Source organism: Dipteris shenzhenensis, chromosome 26 (genome assembly GCF_047967505.1).
Source record: "Dipteris shenzhenensis isolate YYH24624 ecotype China chromosome 26, Dip_SZ_1.0, whole genome shotgun sequence".
NCBI classification, from domain to species: Eukaryota; Viridiplantae; Streptophyta; class Polypodiopsida; order Gleicheniales; family Dipteridaceae; genus Dipteris; species Dipteris shenzhenensis.
This window is the reverse complement of record NC_141621.1, coordinates 3,376,028-3,404,000: the sequence shown is the minus strand read 5'-3', so window position 1 is coordinate 3,404,000 and position 27,973 is coordinate 3,376,028.

Genomic DNA, 27,973 nt, shown 5'->3' with positions numbered 1-27,973 from the left:
TGATGGGACACACTCATTCTTGTAAAGCCACCTAGCTATAGTACTTTGATTTCCCCCCCCTCCTTTCAAATAAAGCATGACTCTCTTCCCTTGATGTCTCCATCTCTACATTCCACCTCCCATCATGTACATGCTCCTCTTCCCCTTCTCCCTTCCCCCTTGTGCCATGGTCCCCCTCTTCATTGTCAAAATCTTTTCCTGGCTTTTCATCCAATGGCTCCTGCTCCATCACAAGTCTGGTTCTACCCCTCTTAATCCTTTTTCCCCACCCATGTTAATGCTTCTCCCCTCATGTTCCCTTTTCCTCTATGGCCCACGAGCGTCGCCATGCCTAGCACCTAGCCTCATGCCTTGATTTCTTTTCTAGATAATAGTGTGTGTGTGTGTGTGTGTATGGAAGACTTGATAACACCCCTTTGCATAGTGAAAAGACAAAAGAGCGAAGCTAGACAATGGAATAGGACTAATTGCATTAACGAAAATTTTTGTACAAGTCAATGAAACTTTGTTTATAAAGGAAACCAATAGGTGGGCTATTTTGTAGAAATGACTTTGTGGAAACTGTAAAGAAGTTGAGAGATTGGATAAGTCCTGGCAAGCATCACTTTTATTGAAGAGGGGAGTCTGCCTACCTACCACCATCCAACAAGAAAAATGATAAGAACCATATTTTAACTTAGTTGGGAAGACAGGTGCTATAAACACCCCTCCCTTGTTATCAGGATCACAATAAAAATAGTTGCTCATGCTACAGACTTATAAAGGTAATTTTTCATATTATGCTTTAAGTGTAAATCTAATCGGGCTGAGTTTAAGGAACAGTAAATAAATGGTTATGTAAGGCAAAAAAACTAAGTGTATTTAGATGTGTAAATGTAAAGGAGGTGGGGAGAAATTAAGGATTAGAGAAATAAATGTAATTTTAAGATTTAGAGCATAAGGGAAGGAGAATTTATATGAAAGGGGAGCTTAAAGGAATTTCAAAAGTATTTAAGGAAAAATATTTTAAAAAATAGAAATTTTAAAGAAGGAATTTCAAAGAAGGCAAAATTAGAAAATTTGGGAAGAATTAGGGAAAATAGAAAGGATTTGAAGGAATTAAGGAAAATAGGAATTTAAATTAGAAAAGATATACTCCAAACATTCTATTGATCCTTGTTGAAGTGCCCGAAAAAAAAAATATTGATAGGACGGAAGAACTATACCTGCCAACCAACCAAACAATAACCAAAGTTAGAACTTTACTGATTATTGAATGGGTCACAGGTATCCAAGCATCCTTCCCTCGCTTGTTTTTGATATCACGAATAATACTCATAAAAAACAACAAGTACCCAGGCAAATATATGGCATACCTAAGAAAAGAGGGGGGTTAGAGCATATACAAAAGAAAAGAAAAAATAAATTAATTTCCTAGCCTTCCATAAAGGAGACATGATAAAAGTAAGCGAAAAAAAGCCTACCATATAGGAGGCACAGTAAATCAAAGGTTAGCGTACTAATTTCCTAGACTGCCATAAAGGAGGCATAAAATATTAAGAGAACTGATGTAGTTTTGCTAAACCATCCATAGAGGAGGTACAATACTTGTTAGAAAAAAGCTAGAGAAAATGATTAACAAGCCTTCCATTAAGGAGGCACAATAAATATTGAAAGTTATGGATACATAATCCCCTTATTTTGGGGGGAAATGAAATGAAGTAACATTAGATGTTAATAAGATGCAGGGGTATGAAACTAAGTAGGTGCAATTCAAATGCTAATACTGAATTGTGTGTATGAAATAGGAAAATAGTTAAAGTAAGAGTTACATGGGTGACAAGCAAGGTAGCATGGCCCCACGTCTATTATTGTTGTCAAGTGTACAATTATTCAAAGGAAATACCATATAGCAGAGCTAATAACTACAAATCCACCATTATTTTAATTGTGTCTTGGCATTTCTAGTGAGGTGAGGTCTAGTCCTAATAATTCCACCACATCTCTCAAATTCTTTTCAGGCCTCCTCCATCTTTTGGTTTATGAAGGCAATTTTAACAAGGTCTCAGTTAGCGAACATTCTGGCGGTCTTCTTATATGTCGGGGCTTATATGGAAATACCATAAAGCAGAGCTAATAATTGCAAATCCACCATTACTTTAATTGTGTCTTGGCATTTCTAGCAAGGTAAGGTCTAGTCCTAATAATTCCACCACATCTCAAATTCTTTTCAGGCCTCCTCCATCTTTTGGTTGATGAAGGCAATTTTGACAAGGTCCCAATTAGCAGACATTCTAGTGGTCTGCTTATAATAAGTGCCACCGAAAAAATAAAGGCACCTCCTAGAGTAGGTACATTACTGATAATTCTCATAACACATTCAAAAACTAAAAATGTTTGGCACTTTAAACACAGTTTATACTCATTAAATTAAAATAAAAAAAGGGGAATAAAAAAGACATAAAGAATTTATAGGAACTATATAAGATATTTGAAGAATCAATAGTTATAGAAAATGATAGTGTGAGAATATGTTTGTTAGGAGTAATTAATAGGTGTATGTGTGTGTCCATACCACAAGTTTACTACCCATCTACAAAACTTTATCAAATATCTCTTAGAAATTGAGAATCTTTTGAATCCATATTTCAAGGAGCCCTTAGATATTATTACCACCAGAAATCATTTTCTAGTACATATCACCTTCTATAAATCAAATAATCACAACCAAAACATATCATAGTTTTCCAAGTCTCTTGTATTCCAAAATTCTTTTACATCCTTGTAGGACCCAAGTTTATTAGAGGTCAGTATAGCAATATTACTATTGCAAAACATGATGTTTTTTAGACAAAAGCAGAGACTTATATATAGGAAAGGAACTCTGAACTGTTCCAAATCTGTTTGAATCATACATCACCCTCAAAATCTCTCAAGCAGTTAAGTAGGGAAAAAAGGTGCATATTTGTATATATAGGTTCACCAAAAACCTACCTACTAAAGGTTATAATAACCAAGGACTATTGAGTTTTCCCCATCTTCATGGGTATGGTCCATCTAAGCCAAATAAAATCTTATATCAAAAAATCTTAGTATTATCCATAGTTTTAATGCAAAAGAACCACTGATAACATAAGATATCTAAATGTATTTCTCGAAAGTGCCAGTAGTGATTAATGTGCTAGTACAATGTTCAACACTGTATGTTTGCGAATCTGTTTGAGAAGCGTGTCAACTCACCTACACCCATCCACATAAAAGGTAAGTTAGAACTAGGACCCTTTTGGATGTCAGAATATTGGCATCCATGCTAACACACAGTTGTTATCCATGTCCCTCAAACCAATCCATAGCAAATCATATTTTGGCACTTAAATGTTCCAACTATATTCAATCATACATATCTATTACATAATAGAGTGCAAAAAATCACAAAATCAAAGTGATGGGAGTTAGTATCATTTCATCTTATATCCTGTAGTATGCCATATAGACCATTCCATGCTAACCCTACTTATAATATATCACTGCAAGTAGTAGTTCTAGGTAGAGTGAGAGCCATAGTGGACAGCAGGGATCAAAAGTGAAGGTTGAAAGAGATGCTTCTAGAGTATGAGCATGCTACTATGCAGAATGCTAGGCCTTGTTCTAAAACCTTTCCTATTATGTCCATTTCTCTAGAAAGTAGTTTTGCTGACAGAAGCTGGAGAACTATGGACATGCAATAACTCCAACTGTGTATGAGACTATACCAACAGGTGGGATGTAATCTATCCGTCGAGGTTACATGAGAAGGCCAGATGTATACCATGGAAGCTATATAAGGACTGGCCGCCGTGAGCATAGTTAGACTGAGAAAAATGCTAGCAAGCTGAGGTCATGACTTTGCTTGGGCATATAGATGAGTACAGTGCCAACTAAGGACTGAGAATTCGAGAGACCATTGATCAGAGAATATTGATGCTCACATAATGGTATCGTTCACCTATTACTATCTGTGTCCGTGGTCCCATCAAAGAATAGCTTGCCTCAAAAACTCATTATGGACTATTTTAAGTGCAAAAAGTTATTTCATATCGTAATAGGCCTTATGCTACTCAACAATCCCACTGCAACGTATAGAAATGTCTATAGTGTTACCTCTCGTAACTAATGAAACTATCTAGAAATACATCCATATTTCGCTGCTTGTTAACCCAGCAATCACTACATATAAGTGTAAATATGCAAATCTAGATATCTCATGCAGCTGTAACATAACGATATAATGTAACGCTATTTACAACTAGCTCATCGTTCATGCAACTATCTTTCAGATGATGTCATCGCTTCTTTTGTCCATATCATGATGAGTAATTTATCAACTTTGATCTTGATGTTGCCCTTGGTTCCATCCCAAGGTCGTGAACCTTAAATCTTATCCATATGGATAGTTCAAGTATTCCCGAGTCTATCCCTTCCATTCATGGGGATCGGGACTCATAAAGAATCGTGATAAAAAATGAAGTATCATGCACCTTTCCTATCTATTGTTTAATCAAAGCTACAAATCACTATGATGCCAGGGCTTGTGAAACGAATGGCTGTGTTACCTGTTGGTCTTTCAATCATATAGCACACCTTATCTCAAGGATGTCATTATTACTCAAGGTTAGTAAAAGTGATGGGTCACCCGATCACAACATTGGGACCTCTTTTGATCACCCCTTTCAATAGTTTTCACCTTGGACGAGTGATTGAACAATGATCCATCTGCCTTCTTTATCGTTTAAAGCCACAATTTAAGTTCCCAAGCGGAGGGAGCGGGCTCCTCCTAATAGCCTCCTGGATCCCTTTGGTGAGCAATTCTAGGAAGTAACTCACCTGTGGGAGGGCCATGGTTCATAAATAGTCTCGAGTATCCCCCGTTCAAGCCTCTCATTGTTCGAGCCCAAGTCTGCACTACAAGGTACTCCTCTTTGTGCTACAAAACTCCCACCCTTCCCTTCTTTGTGACTTTCTTTGGGGGGTTGCAACTTCACTATTTCGAGCTTGAACTCGATAAGACTACATTAGATACTTATTTCCTTGACTATTGTGGATGTCTTGTATCACTCCACTATGCGTACCAACACTGAACTGCAGTAAATCACCACCGCTTCAGAGTCGTCTCATAGCCTACTCTAAAATCTGGTTCAAATCTCCATTGCATACTATCCATTTACTCCATTGGCCCATTTCCTAACATGAACGTTGGCCTGAACGTTGGCTCCCTCTAATAACTCGTTCCAACATTCTAATATACAAGCTTTTCTATATTCCAGTATATAAATCACTTCAATTGTGGTCACCCATTGGGTCTTTTGATGCCTCTCAAATTCACCTCATTCAAGCATCAATCTAAAGTATATTTGAGATTTTTGAGAGCATAGTAAACCCCCATAATTTTCTTATTAGACTAAAAATATATCTAAAATATGAGGTCACCTTTCTCTGGAATTACAATTAGATAAATGTATATCGTATCTGAGAATGACTTTTCTATATTAAAAGGTCATGTGCAACAACATAGTCTTGGTACATGATTAATTAATGAGATCAACTCATATATTCCTTGGTATGTCCAACTCTTTTCCAATTATATATACCCTGATAGGCTAGTCATGTGCTATCTATATAACAAAATTTATCAATATACTGTATCTTATATGGAACTATCTTATTATCATATTCATCGTTGATCTTCAGTGCTTTTGTTCTTGGAAGGAAGTGTGTGTGTGTGTGTGTGTGTGTGTGTGTGTGTGTGTGTGGCCCACCTACCTCATTCCCATAGGTCCAACACACAATTCAAGTGATGGGCACAGTAGATGGCCCATCACCATGGATTGGGTCGGACTACTGCCTAATAAATACACATTCACAAGTTTTGAGGTGTTGTGACTTTAGGAGAAGCACTCACCTAACCACTTTCTTATCCTATGAAGGTCCAAGTCGCATCCGAGCAAATCTTATTGAAGGAAAGTTCTTATTGCTTTTCTACATTTCACTTTTGAACCCATTTTTCTCAAAACTCCCAATCAATTTCTTGATTTGTATAAAGGCATTGAAATCCTCTTTTCAGTGTATATTATGGGCATTACTTGGGAGAGAATTACCTTTTCTGAAAATGATAAAGGTATATTACTGCATGCCCAGATGAATTTGCATACTAGGTAGTATCAAATCTGTTTCTTACTGCTATACCATTATTTCTGTTGGTGATAGTGATGGACATATTCAAGAAATTAGCTCTTATGCCAATGTTATTACCATTTTTTATTTCCAGAAATTGGAGGGGGTAAATTCAACGTGGGTTTATCTCATCTTGCTCTTATGCTTCGAAGAACTCCTCTGGGGACTCAACATTCACAAATAATATATCGTCCATATATCTAAAAGGATATTTGAATCTAGCCAAATCTCCCCCAATCTTTTTCATTCCATAATTTTATGATAAAGTTATGCTCAAACCAGTGTAGGTATAGGTTACACCATAGGGGTGAATAGGAAAATCCCATGGGTATACCAGAGACTTGTTTAAATTTTTTTTTTGCTAGTCTCAGATGCATATTCTCCAAGAGCCACATATTGATCCTAACACATTCTTGCTCCGACCATGAAGCCAGTGTCTTACTTCTTTTATTGCTCCATGAGGACTTTCTTCTATTCCAATTTAAGTTCAGGTAATGTTTACCTTTCTTGCTATAAACCATGCCGATAACTTTTGTCATTACTCTTTTTAGGCCATATTTCCCTTCTATGGGGATGTTTTCATAACACTTGCCAATATCTACAGTGAAAACTGAGTAAATATGGTTAGGTAAATTCAATTTCAATTCATATATGGAGCTGACTAACCAGAATGCACTTACTGTAATATCGGCTTCCAATTTAATCAGTTCTTGAAGGTCCCTATATGCCTCCATAATGGGATCTAAACAAGCTTGTAATGCAAAAGTAATTAGCAAATCCAACTCTGAAAATACACACTGATGTACATTAGTGATCCATATGAAGGTATTCTTGTGAGCTTTGAAAGTGGCCATAAGATATGGTAATGAAATAGAGTCCAAAGTAATATTTAAATTAAAGTTTGAAATATCTTCAACTAGTCCGGTCTAGGATGTAAGGGTTATCCACTATTTGGAAATCCCTAATAGATAACCTCCGCAATGCTTTTTCCAAAATGAACTTTTTACATATATGTGCTAGCATTGATGCTGACTTATCAATGGAAGTAACAAGAAGAGTTTTTGTTATTCTCTCGACCTCATTTATTATATGTGGGATTCTCATGGGATCTAAATCCTCCTCAATAAGCAGTTTCTTTCTCTTCGTCAATCTCATCAAATGGTTTTTACAAAATGATCTAAAAGTTGCTTCCATGGTGTTAAGCCTTTCTAAACGTAATGGGGTATGTGTAATTAATTCCTTCCATATCATAAATAATGCTTTCAGTGTTCCATCAATACTCAAGTGTTTCCTAGGGATATGTCCAAGTCCTTTCATCATATATCCTTTTAATGTGCTATCTATCACAATATCATTATCAATAGTACACACATATCCCCATTCCTTTTTAATGAACTTCTCAAAATTATTCAATCCACATTGACAAGTAATCTCTGACCCATCCCTGAATAGCGTCTTGGGTCTACAAAGTACCAATGCTAAGTTATTGGAGAATTTCCATGCAATGCTAATCTCTTTCATGGTATCAATCTCATACATCTCATATTGGGTTAGAAAATCTATAAATAATCTATTAATTGAAAACATTTCAAGTAGTGGGTTCTCAAATAATGCATGAATGAAGAGATTAGATTTCTTCTCTTTTGCTATTAGAGTTTTTTTGTTATGTGGTAACATCATGATTTTCCTCATGCGAGCCAATCAGTCCTTGTCATCATAAAGCAGATGTCAAACAGGAAGGTTCTTGCTCTTTGTATCACTACATGACATTGTTTTCCCACCTCTCAATATTTTTGATGGTCGTATCTAGGATTCTAGACTATCCAAGTGTACCGAACTCTCCAAAGGGGGTTGCCATTTGATCATCTTACTAGAGTAGTGATCCCTTGGTGAATAATAGGATGCCCACCCCCGACCTCTCATATAACCAATGCATCCTGCTGATCTTCCCCTAGCTCTAGATCCATATGCTCTGGATGGTAACATTTTAGGGGATCATAGCACGAGTTCTCCATATGACATCACTCCAGGAGATGGTTGGGGAAGTAATGGAGCAAGAGGGTTCTTCTCCAAATTCTTAACATCCAATAAAACTAGTTCCCTCATATAGTGGAATGTGAGGGAAGCCTTGTAGAATATGACTATATCACTAGCCTTCATAAACCAAAAGGTCATTGTCACATTAGTAACTTCAATCTCAAGATTGGTATTACATCAAATGCATCAATGAATAAGAAATAAAACTTGCCTTCACGAATAACAAGAAAGAGTTGAAAGCGGCTTTCAGCGGCCTATTTGAAAAACCCATTGGTAGAATATGCAGCATATACCAAATTCCATGATCAAACTATAACGGTTGTGCCCTGCATTCAATATTTTCCTCCAAACATCTGCACTTTATATATGGTCTGCCAACATTAAAGATATCATTCAAGTATTTGGGAGTTCTTCTTTCCATTTCTGATATCCGGCTCTTGCATCTCCTAAACACACCTACAAGTGAAGCGCACCTGCCTGTAGCAAAAGCAGACATTGGGCAAAAGTTGGAGAGGGGGTGATTATGCGTGATGCTAATATTAAAGCTTTGTGTTTGCCTTTTTGCTTCCACCTTCAATGCCTTTGAGGACTCAACAAGATCAGCCAAAAATAACCACATATCTAGAGCAAATGGTGCTAATAAATTCATATCATGGAGTTCCCATACTTTATTATCATAGGCTAGCAATTCAACTTCCAACACCCGTGGGGGAAAAAAAGGGTTGGTATAGGTATGTGTAGAGTTCCTTTTTGGGGTGACTGCTGTTGACATAAGTTAGTCTTAAAAATTTGTTTCTTGGACATCTTCTGAAAGCCCTTTCATATCACAGAAACTATGTTGGGCCATATTAGAGGAGGATCCTTCTGGTAGGGAAAAGTATTTCAAGCCTAGATTCTCTAGGGACAAAGGCCCAGCTAGGGAAGGGAGGTTTGAATATATGAAGAGGTTCCTCATAGTATCAGGAGACTTCTCAGCAAATTCCACTAAAGCCACATTATCTTCTTCCATTAATTGCTCTAAATACATAGATAATCGGTTGATGACTTCGAGAATTTTCTCTGTATTTCCCTTTTTGATTACCAAAATTATACACCAATCATTGATGGAAAGCTGCATAACCAACAATTTGTTTGATTCAGGGTGATGATCCTCAATTTCCTACGCATATTTAGGGCAATGATTCTGTCATGTACTCTTTTGTTTAACATAGTCATGATGACCTAGCATCCAAGTGATGGAGCAGGCAACGGATCCATATATCCAAGAGCCATTAGATCCTTGTGCCATAGAGAAGCTTACTAATTCAAAACCAAGAATAACGATTAGTCATGAGATTTTTCTTATCTCACAATAGCTAGGCAAGTGTGTGTTCATCCTACAAGTTTACTACCCATCTACAAAACTTTATCAAATATCTCTTAGAAATTCAAAATCTTTTCAATCCATATTTCAAGGAGCCCTTAGATATTATTACCATCAGAAATCATTTTCTAGTACATATCACCTTCCATAAATCAAATAATCACAACCAAAACATATCGTAGTTTTCAAAGTTTCTTGTATTCCAAAATTATTTTCCATCCTTGTAGGACCCAAGTTATTAGAGGTCGGTACAGTAATATTACTATTGCAAAACATGATGTTTTTTAGACAAAAGTAGAGACTTATATATATAAAAGGAACTTTGAACTGTTCCAAATCTGTTTCAATCATACATCACCCTCAAAATCTCTCAAACAGTTAACTAGGGAAAAAAGGTGCATATGGGTATATATAGGTTCACCAAAAACCTGCCTACTAAAGGTTATAACCAAGGACTACTAAGTTTTCCCCATCTCTATGGGTATGGTTCGTCTAAGCCAAATGAAATCTTATATCAAAAAATCTCAGTATTATCCATAGTTTCAATGCAAAAGAATCACTGATAACATAAGATAACTGAATGTATTTCTCCAAAGCACTAGTAGTGATTAATGTGCCAGTACAATGTTCAACATCGTATGTCTGCGAATATGTTTGAGAAGCGTGTCAACTCACCTGCATCCATCCACATAAAAGGTAAGTTAGAACTAGCACCTCTTGGATGTGGGACTACAGGCATCCATGCTAACATGCAATTGTTATCCATGTCCCTCAAACCAATCCATAGCAAATCATATTTTGGCACTTAAACATTCCAACTATATTCAATCATATATATATGTTACATAATAGAGTGTAAAAAATCACAAAATCAAAGTGATGGGAATTAGTATCATTCATCTTATATCCTGTAGTATGCCATATAGACCATTCCACGCTAACCTTGCTTATAATATATTACTACAAGTAGCAGTTCTAGGTAGGGTGAGAGCCATAGTGGACAGTGGGGATCAAAAGTAAGGGTTGAAAGACATGCTTCTGGAGTTTAAGCATGCTACTATGCAAAATGCCATGCCTTGTTCTAAAACCTTTGCTATTCTATCCATTTCTCTTGAAAGTAGTATTGCTGATGGAGGCTGGAGAACTGTGGACATGCAGTAAATTCAACTATGTATCAGACTATACCAATAGGTGGGATGTAATCTATCTGTCGAACGAGGTTACATGAGAAGGCTAGACGTAACCATGGAAGCTATAATAAGGACTGGCCATGAGCATAGTTAGATTGAGAAAAACGCTGGCAAGTTGAGTTCGTGACTCTACTTGGGCATATAGAGGAGTACAGTGCCAACTAAGGACTATGAATTTGGGAGACCATTGAGCAGAGAATATTGATGCTCGCATGAAGGCACACAAAGAGGTAAGACTAGCATCAAAATGCAGCAAGCTGAACGGCTCACAGCTATAAGCACCCTTCTTTTGTGCCAGACTGCACACTGTCTAAATGTTATCGTTCACCTATTAGTATCTCTGTCCTTGGTCCCGTCAGAGAATTAATCACTCATAGCTTCCCTCTGAAACTCGTTATGGACTATTTTAAGTGCAAAAAGTTATTTTGTATCGTGACAGGTTTTATACTACTCAACAATCCCACCGCAGTGTATAGAAATGTCTACACTATTACCTCTCGTAACTAATGAAACTATCTAGAAATACGTCCATATTTCACTGCTTGTTAACCCATCGATCACTACGTATAAGTGTAGATATGCCAATCCAGATATCTCATGCAGGTGTAACGTAACGATATAACATAATGCTATCTACGACTAGCTCATTGTTTATGCAACTCTCTTTCAAACGATGTTGTCGCTTCTTCTGTCCATATAATACGAGTAATTTATCAACTTTGATCTCGATGTTGCCCTTGGTTCCATCCTAGGGTGATGAACCTTAAATCTTATCCATGTGGATAGTTCAAGTATTCCCAGGTCTATCCCTTCTGTTCACAGGGATCGGGACTCGTAAAGAATCGTGATAAAAAATGAAGTATCATGTGCCTTTCCTATCTACTATTTAATCGAAGCTATGAATCAGTATGATGCCAGGGCTTATGAAACGAATGGCCACATTACCCATTAGTCTTCCAATCATATAGCCCACCTTATCTCGAGGCCATCATTATTGCTCAAGGTTATCCTAGGGCTAGTATTTGGCCCTCAACCTTCACAAAGATGATTGGTATGATGGAATCCATGGGATCTGGCTTCTCTTGGGTCCAATATACATGGTAAGATTCTTATCTAAGGTGAACATATGAAGCTCGATTCCACTAGTGACTAGTAGGTTCTTCATCATCGACTATTACTCCCAAATTCTACATTATGTTGGAAACTACATGTTCTTCTCTCTTTTGCAGGAGGTAGCTTTTGGGCTTAGAGTCCTCTTTGAGTAGTGACTGAAGAATATGGGACCTTCATTCTACTTTCAGCAATAAGAAATGCTTCTAAGTTCCCAAGCAGAGGGAGCAGGCTCCTCCTAATAGCCTCTTGGATCCCTTCGATGAGCAATTCTGGGAAGTAACTCACCTGTGGGAGGGCCATGGTTTGTAAATTATCTCGAGTATGCTACATTCAAGCCTCTCGTTATGTGAGCCCAAGTCTGCACTGCAGGGTACTCCTCTTTGTGCTGCAAAACTCCCACCCTTCCCTTCTTTGCAACTTTCTTTGGGGGGTAGCAACTTCACTATTTCGAGCTTGAACTCGATAAGACTACATTGGATGCTTATTTCCTTTTGACTATTGTGGATGTCTTATATCACTCCACCATGTGTACGAGCAGTGAACTGCCCATTTATTCCTCTGCCACTGCGTGACATGAACGTTGGCCTGAACGCTGGCTCCCTCTAATAACTCATTCCAACATTCTAATATACAAGCTTTTTGATATTCCAGTATATAAATCACTTCAATCATGGTCACCCATCAGGTCATTTGATGCCTCTCAAATTCACCTCATTCAAGCATCAATCTAAAGTAGATTTGAGTGTGTGTGTGTGTGTGTGTGTGTGTGTGTGTGTGTGTGTGTGTGTGTAAATATATGCATGTGTTTGTGTATGCAAGTGTATGTAGCCTCTATGTGTGTGTGTGTGTATGTGTGTTTAGAAAGTCCCATCAATAATTAAGCCATACAATTAATTCCATTAATTGGATAAAAAGTTAAAAAAGAGAAACATATAAGGAAAAAATGTTTGAGACATTTAAGTTGAAAAATGCAACTAGAGTTTGCAAAATTTTCAATCAAAATTAAGAATTTTTAACAATATTGAGTTTGATAAACATAATTGTTATCACTTTACCTAGGAATAAAGACCTTCCTATAGACTCTAAGCTAAAACCTTTTTAGAACAATGCAAAAAATCGTAAGGGGAGTACTCCATACCCGAGTAAAAACACCTTAAAAATGAATGAAAATACAACAAATTAATTAATGGAGGGTAATCCATGTCCATGAATGGTTTTTAATTCTTTTTTAATAAAATGAATTAAAAATGGGGGATAATCCACACACACGATATTTAGACAATTAATATTCAAGGTGGAGAAAATTAACAAAAGGCTTAAATAAATAGAGAAAAAGAAGGGGGTCATTTACACCATCTTTAAGGCATCAATAATGAGTAAATGATCAATGAGTAAATGATCAATGAGTAGATGATTACGAGTAAATGATTTAAAGAGGCATCCACATCCTCTTTTAAAAGAGTTAAATGAGGGGGAAATCTAAAACATCTTTTAAGGACACAAAATTAAAAGAGTTAAATGAGGGGGAAATCTAAAACATCTTTTTAGGACACAAAAAGATAGGTAGGGTAACTAAGAAAAAATAAGTGAAAGTGCAACAAGGACATAGAGTTTTATTTAATATAACCAAGAAACTATGAGGAAATTTTAAATTTTGAAAAATTAAATAAATTTTTGCAAAATTCTAATAAACTCCTTCACAACTTTAAAAGGGTTTAAGAAAAGAAGAGGGCTTTTTTTGGGGGGAATTAGAATAATCAAATGAATTTAAACGCATAAAATGCTTGAAATTAAAAAAAAGAACTAATATATATATATAACCCTAATAATGTATATATAATTATAAAAATGTAACCAAAATGTATTAGAAAAATAAATAGTTAAAAATGTAGAGAAAAAAAGAAAATCTCCAAGTAGCTTCAATTGTTGGTAATAATGAGTGGTTCTATGTATGTAACAAGCTCTTAAAGCACTCAAAAGGGCCTAACAATGGTGAAAAGGGATGCAAAACCATGCAACTAAGCCATGACTAGGACACAAGCTCCAGCAGAATCAGAGTAGAGTTTAGCAAAGTGAGTTTTAACCAACAATGGTGAAAAGGGATGCAAAACCATGCAACTAAGCCATGACTAGAAGGACACAAGCTCCAACAAAATCGGAGTAGAGTTTGGCAAAGTGAGTTTTAACCAGCCTGCTGGTTAACAACAAAAAAATGAGTAGTCATGAAGCTCATGTAATGAGCAGTCAAAGAAAACTTTCATCTTAATGGTAGCTTGACAAGATTCATGAAGAATCAAAGTCAGTACCCCATACACAAAAACAGGTGCAAATGATAGCTGTGAGCACAGCCTAGAGAGCTAGTGGGCAAACAAGAAAACTAGGAAAAAGATGAAGGAAGTGGGATCGAATTAGGAGGACCTAGGTCAAAAGGGTTGGCCAAGTAGTCGAGCAATTACCAAAGGGAGCATCGAGTGAGGAGGACCCAAATAAGAAGGGTTGGTCAAGCAGTAGAGCCTATAAGTGGAGAGAGATGAAAGAACAATGAAGCTTGCATAAGATGTGAAGGGATGATGATGCAACATAGAACAGGGAAGGGTGACTCAGCGAGCAAGTCAACAAGAACTATGTGAAATCGAGGGAGGTCAACTCCTGTAGCACTAAAACATGTATTAAGATGCATGGGAAAGTGTCACTAAAACATGCAAGGAGAGGGAGAGCCATGCCACGAACTTAAGAGCTCACGAGCCAAGCAACAATATGAAAAAAGTTGAACTCCCAAGAAAAGCATAGCAAGCAACGTGCCTAAGAGAGAAAAAATCAGAGAGAAGCTCGCATAAGCATGGCAAGAGCTTCAAATCAATGATGATGATCACTTGAGTAAGAGAGGAGGCCAAGGCAATGAGTTGCAATTTGGTGAATCAATGAGGAAGCGTAGTGTTGAAAGTGGACCTACGAGAAAGGGTTGGCCAAAATGGGAGTAGAGTCAATGAAGCGACATGCATACATAGATGGTGAAGGCAAGAAGCATCAATAGAGTTGAGAGCATGCAAGGCTTTGAGCCAATAAATAGAGTAGAGCATTACAAAATGATGACTTGCAAGAAAAGGTGTTACAAGAGAAGTCAAGGTGGTGGTGACAAAGTTGAGGTGGCGGAGTAGGGTGGTAAGGGTTGAGGGGTGCATGGTAGGAGTTAGCGCATTAATGTGGGGGTCTTGGGATTAAGTAGGATGCTATGTTAAGGACGGTTGGGTTAGGGAAGGAGGATTTTGGTGAAGGGGTGAGTTAGGTAAGGGATTATCATGTAGTTGTAAGGACTTAGGTAAGGGGGGTGGTTATTTAAAAAGAAAAAAGGACTGGGTTGTATTAATGAAGTAATAAGGTATGGAAAATAAGGGGTGTGGCTTGGGTATGGGGATGGGGGGAATGTTAGGCTAGGGGTTGTGGTTTCGACGATACAAGTAGGGAGCAATTAGGAAGGAGAAAAATATGGGGGGTTGGGGGTTTAGCACAAAAGAGTTAGTCCACAAGGGGTCAGCACATAAGAGCTAGTACTTTAGGTATTTGAATGTTAAAGTATGGTTGGAGAAGATTATAAACTAAGGGAATATTTTTTTTAAATACATCTTAAGTGTGGAATCTTGAAAAAGGAATATAAAGCCCATTCACCTAAGGAATTCTTGCCAATAGTTAAAGTTTATAGGTGTGTGTTTATGTGTATGTGTGGTGTTTTAAGAGGAAGGGGGGGGGTTTAAGTGTGAGGGGAATTTGAAAAATTTATAAGGGGGGTGAAAATTTATTGTGGCAGATAAGTGTGAGTGTGTTGGGGAGAGAGGGAGAGAGAGAGAGAGAGAGAGAGAGAGAGAGTATAGAAAATGTGTGTGTGTGTGTGTGTGTGTGTTTAGATTAAAAAGTCCCATCAATAATTGAGCCAAAGGAAAACATAAGGAAAAAATATTTGAGATATCTAAGTTTAAAAATGCAACAACTATAGTTTGCAAAAATTTCCACCAAAATTAAGAATTTGCATTAATATTGTTTGACAAACACAATATTGAAAAAAGATGTCGAATCCCGAGGTCAAGGTCCACTTACCTACCACCATCCAAACAAACTAGGCGTTAGAACATCATAGTTACATTTGGGTAGATAGGTAATGTCAAAGAGAGGGATCGAGCTCTCCTAGTCATAAGACAACATCCTAATACAACACTAATCTAAGGAGGATGCAACTGAAGTGCAAACATGATGAAGAGAGTGCTCATGACATGTACCTCAAGTCAATTAGGCTCCAAGATAGATTAGCTTGGACTCATAAAGAGAATCTTGAGATAGTGCAAAGTGCTTGATTGATATTACTTCAAATGAACCTCCCTTTTATAGGTGAGGGTACTTACATCCATTTGCTTGCTCACATGTGGGATATCTCCTCCATGCCATGTGGCAGCTTTCCCTTTACTCATACCTTTGCTCTATATGTGCTCGTGGCACCACAACTCTCAACACCTCCCCTTGGTGCCATGATCCTTTGGCTACTGCAAGATGGTCAGATATGAGTTACAAATCCATCACCTCCCCTTAGTGCATGCATTGCTACTTAAGGTGGTAAAGTGCGGTTTACATGTCAATACCTCCCCTGGGTGCTTTCATAGCTACTCTCATGTGGTCAGGTTTGATTTACAAAATATAGGCAAGGTTGGCAAGGTTTTTGTTTCTTAATGCATTCCATTGATGTCACCTTTTGGCTCATGGCTTGATGACGATGTCGTTCGCTTATTCTCTTAACGTAGCTTCATGCATGATGCTTTGTTTTTCCATGTGCCTTGATGCTTAATGTGTGGATGCCATGCTTTGTGCTATGGTCATCTCATGCACTTGTGCTTTTGGCATGCTTATTGCATTCATGCGTTGCTTTTCCATTTGTTGCAAAGGTCTTACCAATTCATTTCTTTCAATATTGGCAATGTCTAATTGCATACAATGATTCTAACTTGACAGGTGAGTAGAGCTTGAAAAGACAATCACTTTTCCTTTTTGGAGCGTGTCCAAATTCCTCTTAGATTGCAAGTTACGGCTTGTTGAATTTTTGTGAAGAAGAGGGGGCTTTGATGATGTGGCATAGGGATTCATATGCTACATACTAGCCTATGCTTCCAAAGGGACTGTGCTTGGGTGGCACTTAACTTATCCTACCCTAATCATAGTTACCCATTTGACCAAAGGTGAACTAACCCTAGTGTGACCACCATCTCAACCAAGGATGTTTCTAACTAACCATAGTTAGTTATTATTTGCCACATGTCAATCTAAGGGAACCTTGGATAAAGAAAAGATTTGAGACGATGATGGAGCTGCTGTCGACCGTGATGGTGATGATGACGATGGAGCTTCTAGGCTAGCTGCGCATGCAAGAGGAGAGCTTAGACATCCCAGTCGAGGCTAGAGAGGCTACGTCATGCACAAGAGAGCAACCGCTATTGAAGGTCATGGAGAGTTTGTCGGTGGGCTAGCTGGCAATGGCGTTGCAAAAGGCTATGAGCCATTTGGAGCTGTGGGCTAGTAGAGAAGGGCCTCATAGAAGGCTTTGGGAGGTGCTAGTCTCATTGAAGCACGTTGCACATTGGCCGTTTGAGTGACTGGAGCTTCCTTGGTCTCAGCGTGGAGGAGTAGGAGCTGCACTCATTTGCTTCACTGCTGCTACTGAGGAAGCTTGGGCTGCACCTTAAGAGCTTGCTTCATTGTTGGCTGCCTCATCAGTGCTGGCTATGCGTGCATACTACCTGTTGTGGTCATCACTTGCTGGCCGTTGCAAAGTCGTTCAGTTAAAGGCAGCCGTTCGAGGGCTGCTGGGGCATCAGCTGATGGAGACTTCTGTTGGCATGGATGCTTAGTTGTAGAAGCTGTCATTTGAGGCGTGAGGCTTGTTGACTTGTGTCGTAGGGTGTGTTGCTATAGAGTCGTAGGCTATGTTGCTTGCCTTTGGAGATTCAACTGCTTGTTGTAGTTTGTTGCAAAGAGTAGTTGCCTTGTTCTTGCTTGCTGTTGTAGATTTGGCTACTTGCTTGTCATGGCTGTGCTGGAGCTTGCTTGTGCTTTGCTTGTTGCATAGGTCATTCGGCTTGTTTTGCTTTGGCTTGCATGTGCTGCTTGTCGACTATAGAAGAGTTGTTGTAGTTTGCTTGCTTTGTAGAGTGGCTACTATGGCGATGGTAGCTCAATTGTGGTAGTTCCTAAGGCCGGCTTATGTCCCCTTTGGAAAGGAGATCTGACAACAGCCATAACGACCCCAAGCAAAAGCTTGAAGACTCTTTCCTAAACTAGAATAGAAGTCTCAAGAAAATTGAAGCTTATCCTCTCAAGAATGAACATCAACACGAAAAAAATCTACATCTAATATAGGAGAGCTAGGACCTAAGCTCTGATACCATGTCAAAGAGAGGGATCAAGCTCTCCTTGTCATAAGACAACATCCTAATACAACACTAATCTAAGGAGGATGCAACCTAAGTGCAAACATGATGAAGAGAGTGCTCATGACATGTACCTCAAGTCAATTAGGTTCCAAGATAGATTAGCTTGGACTCATAAAGAGAATATTGAGATAGTGCAAAGTGCTTGATTGATATTACTTCAAATGAACCTCCCTTTTATAGGTGAGGGTACTTACATCCATTTGCTTGCTCACATGTGGTATATCTCCTCCATGCCATGTGGCAGCTTTCCCTTTACTCATACCTTTGCTTTATATGTGCTCGTGGCACCACAACTCTCAATAGGTAATGCATGTTTTCCCTGGCTTGTTATCGCTTTACCTAGTAATATAGACAACCATATGGATTCTTAGATAATTAAAAAAAGTTTAAGTCACAAGTGGAGTAAGGAGCGAATGAGTGCATGGGTTGAGAAGGGATTAGAGGATGTATAGGAGGATTAGTGTGCGTGGTGTGTGGGGTGGTTAAAAAGAAAGTGTAAAGGGGAGATTTCACGGGGGTTATATAAAAGAATAACTCATAGTTAGGGAAGCACTGTGTGTTTGTCCTATCAAACAACTATCCTACTACACTACTAGACCAGTTTCCAATGTCAAAATAAATCAACTGCAAACATCCGCCGCTATTGCCCTTTTCAAACACCTAGTGAGAGTAATCCATTAGTAACCAATCTCTTAATACTGCATAAGTGAGAATAACTCATATCATACCATTCCTTCTCACAAAGTATCAAAGTGAGAGTCAATTTTTATACTCACATTCATGTGAGTACATTGCAAAAAGTACAACAATATTTATGGCTAGTCTCCAATAGAATGTCTAATCTTATTTAACAATACTTGGAGATAATTCGTTGTAGAGTACACCTCAAAGTTGCCAACACCATATCTTTATGCCTTAGAATTTTCAATGCAAATCTAATGGAGAGGTATTCCGACTCACTTGGCACCATCACAACCAAATGAAAGTTAGAACAATTCATTTAAGTTGTGGAAGCCAGGCTTCAATGCCGGCACACAGTTGTTATCCATGTCACTCAATCTAGATTAGCATAATCAAATCTTGGCATTTTACTATTAATAGTAATCAGAGGTGGGCAATTAAAGATATGAAGAAATGCATATAAAATGTTAGTTAAATCCAAGTAATAAGTGGGGATTGAATGTAAATCATAAATTTGGATGTTCCAACCAAGCCCAAGGGAATTCCCAAGGTCAAAAAATTCCAAATATGTCCTCAATATACTTATACCTTTCCTTGATCTCCTATTGGCATTTTCCAATTATCGGTATCACAATTAAATTTATGCACACATCAAAGTGTGATAAGGTCCTTGAGAATGTCAAAATTGAAAGACATACTCCATGCTATATAGCCTTTTCATCATATCACACTTACAATCATGCTATATTCTTGACTTCTATTGATAAAATCCCAATGGAAATCCCATAAGATAAAAAATGTTCAATGGAATCACATAAAATCCCAAGTCAAAGTAAAATCCCATGGTCCAATTCCAAGTCCAATTCTCCTAATTATAATAGGCCCATGGTAGTTGAAAGTATAGGAATCCCAAGTAGAAGGATGCCTTAGTGCAAGTGTATGATTCCCAAGTAACAAATTATAGTAAGAGAGCTTTTAAGAGTGAAATTTCCTTCTCAACATAATAAGCACTGCGAAGTGCAAGAAATCTGCACATTGATCTATGCTTTCCTGACCTTCTACAAATCCTTAATGGCTAGTATCAATTCTAATTAAAAGTACAAGTGGGAACATCAACTGTACAAAAGGGACTTTCCAACGCCATCCTTGATGTAGAACAATGTAACAAGCAAATAGTTGAATGCCCTACTAGATGTAAAATAAATTAGCACAATTCCAATGGCTAATTTTATTCCTTAAGGGCAAAGAAATGCTATAAAAATATCACACCCCCTGACTAAAGGGGGAAATCTCAGCAACTAATAAACCAAGATTATTGATACTTAACTAAATCGCAATTGTGGCAGATCTGGCCATTCCTAGAGTTGTTCCCATATATCAAACTCATGAGCAAAAGACTCATTCCTCAGTCTCCAAGACCCAGCAAATTATTGTGCTTTCATTTGAGCATTTGAAAATCATGAAAGTTTTCTATACACATGCAAAGTAAGCAAATAGATATTAATCAAACCAAATCTTGGTGATTACATGATACTACAGCTTGCACACTCCTCGAGAGCTTATCAAAGGCTAACTAATGCTGCCTAGATCAAAAACAGAGGGCATCACAACGTTGTCTCATGCAAATGAAACATAATGGTTGGATGTGAAACCTCCGAAATTTGTATACACGGTGTTGTAGCCAATTTGGCATGGATTCCACTACCATCGACTAAGTAGAAACGCCTGACACCCTACAACTTCATGCAGCCAGTAGCCAAAATCTATATACAGACGAGGTCGTAGATAAAGGACTGGGCATAGCATGCACTTTCATAGAGCTACTACACTCTCGGGTGCTAAAAAACATACCTGGATAGCTTCAGTGTAGCGCGCCTCTTCAGTCGAAGGTCCTATCATGAAGGAGTGCTCAGGCTCTAATGTCAAGCTTCAAAGCGTGCTTAGAATTGTTGGTAGTCCACGCTCCAAAGCTCCCATATTGTGCCTCTTTGAAGACATTATGTTTGGATGGAGGGTGAGCCTTGGATACCTTTCAAAGCCTTTAATTTCTTACTAACAGAAACTGTCATAAGATTTTGGACCATCCTCCACTAATAAGGCCATGTGATTTACTTCTAAGTCCTTTCTTAACCTGCCATGAATTCTCTGAGTGGTCCCAACAAACTTCATTCAAGTGTACTTATTCCTCTCTAAGTGTGTGTTGTGTGTGTGTGTGTGTGTGTGTGTTTTATGCCTAGAAAAACACTCCTACATACACGTGGTGGTTTTGTTGTTGGTTTTTAGGGAAGTAAAAATGTAAAATGTAGTTATAGCTCAACAAATTAGTAAAAATGTTATTGGTTTTTTAGGGAAGTAAAAATGTAAAATGTAGTTATAGCTCAACAAATGAGTTGTACATTTGCTTAAAAAGAGAAATTCCATTAAGTAGTTAAAGAGTATGAGGGGTGGTTGAAGTGCTTAAAAGGGTTGCGCTTGAATAGGAAAATCTTTCCACCAAAGCAAAAAACTATTATTCTACCTGGCATTGTTTGTAATAATGAAATATTTGAGGTAACCAGAGAGGAAGCTTATTGGGAGTGAGACATGGATAGTAGAGAGCAATAGCAAGCGTGACATCATCAAGAAGAATGACTCAATTAATAGCTAACATTACAAAAGATATTATGGTTTGCAGTCCAAAAACTTAACCTTATCTCAATTCACCAAAAACTAACCATGTTATATCACTAATCCACTCCCAAAAGATACTTTGACTCCACATATATCCACATCCTCCCTAAGGACCTTTCAAGGGTAAAAACTGGTGCTATAGTATTGGCCCTTCTACCTAGAGCCTAAACTTATTTTTCAAAGTCCCTTCTTTTTAGTGCTCTTTCCTTTCGATTTTCTAGCAAATTTGTCATCTAAGCCAGGTTCTTGTGGTTCTACTGTCCAATCATTGCCTTGATTTTTCATAATCAGTAGGCTTGAATTTGAGGGTTTCTTGATGATGATGAATTTAGAGGATTTGGCCTCCATTCGTTCTACTGCTCTTTGTTGAGCACATTGTCATTACTACTTGAAGATGATGGAGGTGGTCTTGTTGCATGTAATAACTTGGGGACCCAAATATAAGTATTTCCAAGGTAATATCCACGGGCCTCTATTACTCTTGTGGAAACCCAACAGTATTGTATCTTTCGTGTTGGATGGCATTGTTTTGTTCTTCAATGTCGAGGTTTGTTATTTACATGATGGGGTGGTTTGGATGCCAAGGTTTTGAATGCGTGATTCACCTTCAAAGTGTGGGGGTTAAAGGTCACTGTCCCTTAACCCCAGTTATGTACAATACTCAAACACATATATAAATGAATGAAAAAGAAGATTAGGGTGGTTCTGCACCCACCAAAACTTGTGTGGCTCTCTGTCTCTCTCTCTCCTTCTTCCATTCTTGCTTCCGTTGAGAGCACTCTCAACTGGTATCAGAGCTCGGGTGATCTAGCTGAGCGTGCGTGAATGCTTGGAAGCTCAGCAGCTCTGTGGGAGGAAGGAGAAGCTTTGTGGGAAGCTTTGTGGGTGACTTTACTTGCATCCGATGTGCAGAGACCTTGGAGGAACCTTTGGAAAAGTCACTTTGGCTTTACGAAGTGGTTTTGAGAGCCTGTTAAGAGCTTTCAAAGAAAAAGTCGTTTTTTAAGCTTTTCCCTGTTCCGTTCGATGACAGAGACTCCGTATTGACTTGTGGAGGCAACTATTGCTTGCTTTTGGTGTCCACATTACTTCAGGAGCTTGGAAACACCTTCATTCTTGAATCTGAGATCATTTCAGTGGATTTCTGACTCACTGTGTCAATTCCTGCGTTTTTTGCCCGGGTGTTGGAACTCAAGTTTGGAGCAACCATTTGCAGATCTGTCAGTTCCGGTGGACTGAGGAGGTCCTAAAACTTCTATGTTGCTCATCATTCGCACTCCGGTGGAGTTTACAGATAGCTCTGTTTCCAAAAACGTTTTTCAGTCCGTGTGTTGGACCCAGTGATTGAGACCACGGTTTCCAAAACCGTCTGTCCCATTGCGTTCCGGACGCCCAAAAACCCCTACCTATCAGTTCTTGCGTGATTCGGTGAAGGATTTTCAGAGTTATAGATCTCTGTGTATTCGATTTCGTCTCCCTGTTATGCATTTTTCATACTAAGGTTTTGAAACCTTAGATTTATGCCACATGGCAGTGGATAAGTATTGACTCCCGTTTCTCACTCATCGGTTGGGATTTTGGAGTTCTGGTAGAAGAGAGATATTTGCAGATTTTCTTGCTGAGTCCGATTATGCCATGGCGCCCATGTTTTGAGGCATCTCAGGTTCTATTTTCAGTAGCGCTCATTACCGTGGGACTATGATTTCTTGAGCATACCTTATGCAGATCACTCTGGTTGCAGTTTGAGCAGTGTGCGCTCATTCGTGGTATGCATTGGGTTGCAATGGATGATTTATAGGCCATTTGGATGCATTGCGGTCCTTGTGCTTGATTTGGTGCATTCAGACGTATGTGGTCCCATGCCTACACGGTCATTAGGCGGGGCTGAATACTATGTGACATTCATTGATGATGCAACTAGGAAAGTGTGGGCTTATGCTATAGCTCGGAAGACTGATGTGTTCCAGGTATTTCAGAAATGGCTGGCCTTGGTTGAGAATCAGTCAGGTAGAACGCTTAAATGCCTACGGACTGACAATGGTGGAGAGTATCTCTCTCATGACTTTCAGCATTTCTGTGATACTCGTGGGATTAAGAGGGAGCTTACATCCCCTCGTACTCCAGAGCAAAATCCAGTTGCAGAAAAGATGAACCGTACCATTCAAGAAAGGTTGCAATGCATGCTTTCCAATGCAAGTCTTTCTGGTGGTTTTTGGGCTGAGGCAATGAAGATTGCAGTGCATGTGATCAATAGATCACCTAGTAAGAGTTTGGATGGGGGTATTCCTGAAGAGGCATGGAGTGGAAAGAAGCCCTCTTACTCTCATTTGCGTATATTTGGGTGTGAGGCATATGCACATGTGCCAAAAGAGCTTCGAAAGAAGCTAGATCCTAAGTCTAGGAAATGCATCTTTCTAGGTTATGGTGAAAGTGGAGAGATGGGCTATCGTCTCTGGGATCCAGAAGCAAAGAAGATCATACGCAGCCATGATGTGGTCTTCAATGAGAAGAAGATGCATAAGGCACCCATGAGGGATGTGGAAATGAGGAGAATCACTTTCCAGGATGTGAATCCACCTGCATATGTTGATAGACAGCAAGCTGTCCATGCACCAAATGTGCAAGAAATGGTACCACCAAGTACTCCCACAGGTATACAATCAAGGGTAGATGATGGATCATCTATTGGTGGGAATGATGAGCCAAATGTGGCTGATATGCAAGTGGGACAGCAAGCTGAAATGCCCTTGAGAAGATCTTCTAGAGTGTCTAGACCGCCTGATAAGTTTGTTCCAGGGGTAGACTATGTGATGCTTACTGATTGCGGGGAGCCTTCTTGCTACAGAGAGGCTATGATGCATGAGGATCAACGCAAGTGGGAGTATGCTATGCAATCAGAGATGAGTTCACTTATGAAGAATAAAACTTGGGACTTGGTTTCTTTGCCACATGGAAAGAAAGCATTGCCATGTAAATGGGTCTACAAAATGAAGGTCACAGGTGATGATGTGCCTAGGTACAAGGCCCGTTTGGTTGCTAAAGGGTTCAAGCAAGAGAAAGGTGTGGACTTTGATGAGATATTCTCTCCGGTTGTGAAGATGACCACACTTAGATGCATGCTTGGACTAGTGGCAGTAGAGGATATGGAGCTTATGCAAATGGATGTCAAGACAGCTTTCTTGCATGGGGATTTGCATGAGGACATCTACATGGTGCAGCCGGAAGGCTTTGAAGAAAAGGGCAAAGAGCATTTAGTTTGCAAGCTGAAAAAGAGTCTCTATGGTCTTAAGCAAGCACCTAGAGAATGGTATCAGAAGTTTGATGCTTTCATTCGGTCTCAGGGTTTTAGAAGGAGTGAAATTGATCACTGCCTCTATACTAAAAGGGCTAAGGATAGTAGCTTGATAATCCTGGCACTATATGTGGATGATATGCTATTGGCTAGCAAGAATACTTATGAGCTAGATGCATTAAAGGCCAAGTTGCATGAGGCCTTTGATATGAAGGATTTGGGATTTGCAGGTCATATTCTTGGTATGCGCATCACGCGTAATCGGAGTAGGAAACTCCTTTGGCTTTCACAAAAAGAGTATGTTACAAAAGTATTACAGCGTTTCAATATGGAGGGGGGGAAGGCAGTGAGTACTCCATTGCCTCCATATGTGAAACTGAGTCATACAGATAGTCCCAAATCAGATGAGGAAAGGGCCATGATGGCCAAGGTTCCTTATGCATCAGCGGTTGGGAGTCTTATGTATGCTATGATAGCTACTAGACCAGACATTGCATTTGCAGTGGGAGTTGTTAGCCGGTATATGGCTAATCCAGGAAAGAGGCATTGGGAGGCAGTTAAGTGCATCATGAGGTACATGAAGGGTACCAAGGAGATGTGCATTTGCTTTGGTAAAGGAGACATGCGTGTACTTGGGTACACAGATTCAGACTATGCAGGGCATGTGGATAGTAGGAGATCCACTTCCGGTTATGTGTTCACCTTTGCAGGTGGTGCAGTGTCGTGGATGTCTCGCACACAAAAGTGCGTTGCTTTGTCTACCACGGAGGCTGAGTATGTTGCAGCCACAGAGGGTTGCAAGGAGGCTATATGGCTTGATCGGCTAGTGGGAGATTTGGGGATTCATACAGGTGTACCGACATTGCATAGTGATTCCATGAGTGCTATTCAGCTAGCACGGAATCCGGTCTTTCATGCAAAGACCAAACACATTGAGGTCAGGTACCATTTCATCAGGGAGGTACTTGAGGACAAGCGCATAGAGCTTGTCAAGGTTCATACAGATGATAACCCTGCAGATATGCTGACGAAGAGTCTACCTAGTCCAGCGGTTTGAGTATTGTCGTGTATTGATGGGCATTGGATAGTATGCTCACTGGTTGTTCTCCCTTAAAGGCACATTGTCCTTTAAGTGGGAGGTTGTGGGGGTTAAAGGTCACTGTGCCTTAACCCCAGTTATGTACAATACTCAAACACATATATAAATGAATGAAAAAGAAGATTAGGGTGGTTCTGCACCCACCAAAACTTGTGTGGCTCTCTGTCTCTCTCTCTCCTTCTTCCATTCTTGCTTCCGTTGAGAGCACTCTCACAAAGCACCCTTGGGCCTCTAGTAGATCCTTTTGAACCCACACTTGTTTGGTAGCTTGTCTTCTTGTTGGTGAGGAGCTTATACAGGTTGAGAAGTAGGAGTAAATGTTGATGTTGATGCTTGAATTTTGGGCCGATTGGTAGTGATTAGTACATCTTGATGGGTTGATTCATCACCAAACAACCTTTTGTGAGTGCCTTGGATCTAGCTTTTACCAAGAATCTTTGCTTCCATTAAGATACCTACAGGAGTTACAAAAACTTGCAAGGCATAACATGACTATCCATGGAAACATTCAGCACTCACGAAGTAACAAACTTGATTGAGGTACCTCCTATGGATTAAATTTTAGAATTACAGACTTAAAGGATTAATTGGCCGAGATGTTTTAATGTTTTCTCAGAGATGAGATTGTTGCTTGCTCGACCATCTACCAAGGCATGTATTATGCATATTGCACCTTGTGATGTCAGCTCGATGTCAGCTCTACCCAAATTTGAGATGGAGTAATATCTATCTCCCTAGTATCAATGGAATTGTAGGTTTAACTTGATTAGGTAGTACCACTCTTATGGTGTAAGAAGGTATAACGGCGGTAGGTTTATCATTGTCAAGGTTCATAAATTGAGTTCCTCTCATACTTGGCGGATCTATTGCAGCCAAGTATGTATCCTATTTGTTGAGTCTTCTAACTTTGGTAAAGGAGCACATCAAGAGTCTTCAAGACTCTTTCCGTTGTCCTCTTCCTTATAAGCTTTGAATACAATTATTGGTGTTGACCTATTAGAAGTGTCAGATTTGTGCGAATAGATTTCTTGACATAGGTGAGCCTTCCACGTTTGGAGATCCATCCTCATGACTTGCTCATCCTTATGTAAATATATTCTATTTGAGCTCTAGTCGTGGACTAATTCTACAATTCGCATGAAAGTTCTACACAATATGATGTCATAGCCATTTGGTTGGTTGAGGAAGTCCATCACAACAAACCACAATCAGTAGATCAAACTGAAGGTCTTAATCTTGATGTCTCTTAGAAGTCCTACCAATTGGACTATTGCTCCATTCGCCAATTTGACGATGAGGTTTGTGCTATCATCTATGGTCATCACCACTTGGCCCATCACTGCTTAGTGATGACTATGCTTACACTAGCTCCACCATCCAAGATTGCAATCACGCTCTTACCTTGGTAGGAGATGGGAAGTACTACGTTGATGTTGTCACTTTCATCAAATTAATGATCCAATTTTTCGATGGGTACCTTGGGAAAGTGTTGGGGGTCATTTGGGGCTTCTATTATCTCAGGATTAGTGGACTTAGAAGCTACATTTGCCCATTCATCCAATCGGAGAGGTCTTTCCATAGAGTGGATTACCCCCAGATAGTGTCACAATGGGCATCTTCATCTCAGTGGACAAGAATGCAACTAGTCTAGCTAATCTTGGGGTTGTGTGATTGGTTCACTGCAACCAATTGTACCTCTTCAAACCCATAAAAGGACATATTGCCCTCTTCTCTTGCTTGGTGCCATGCAAGGTCCTCCTCGAACATCTTATGCCATAGGAGTGAGCATCATGTCGATGAACCTTGTGATTGTTCATCGTCTACTCTTTCAAGTATGGGAGAGGCTTTAGGGGCTCTATTGAAGGTCTT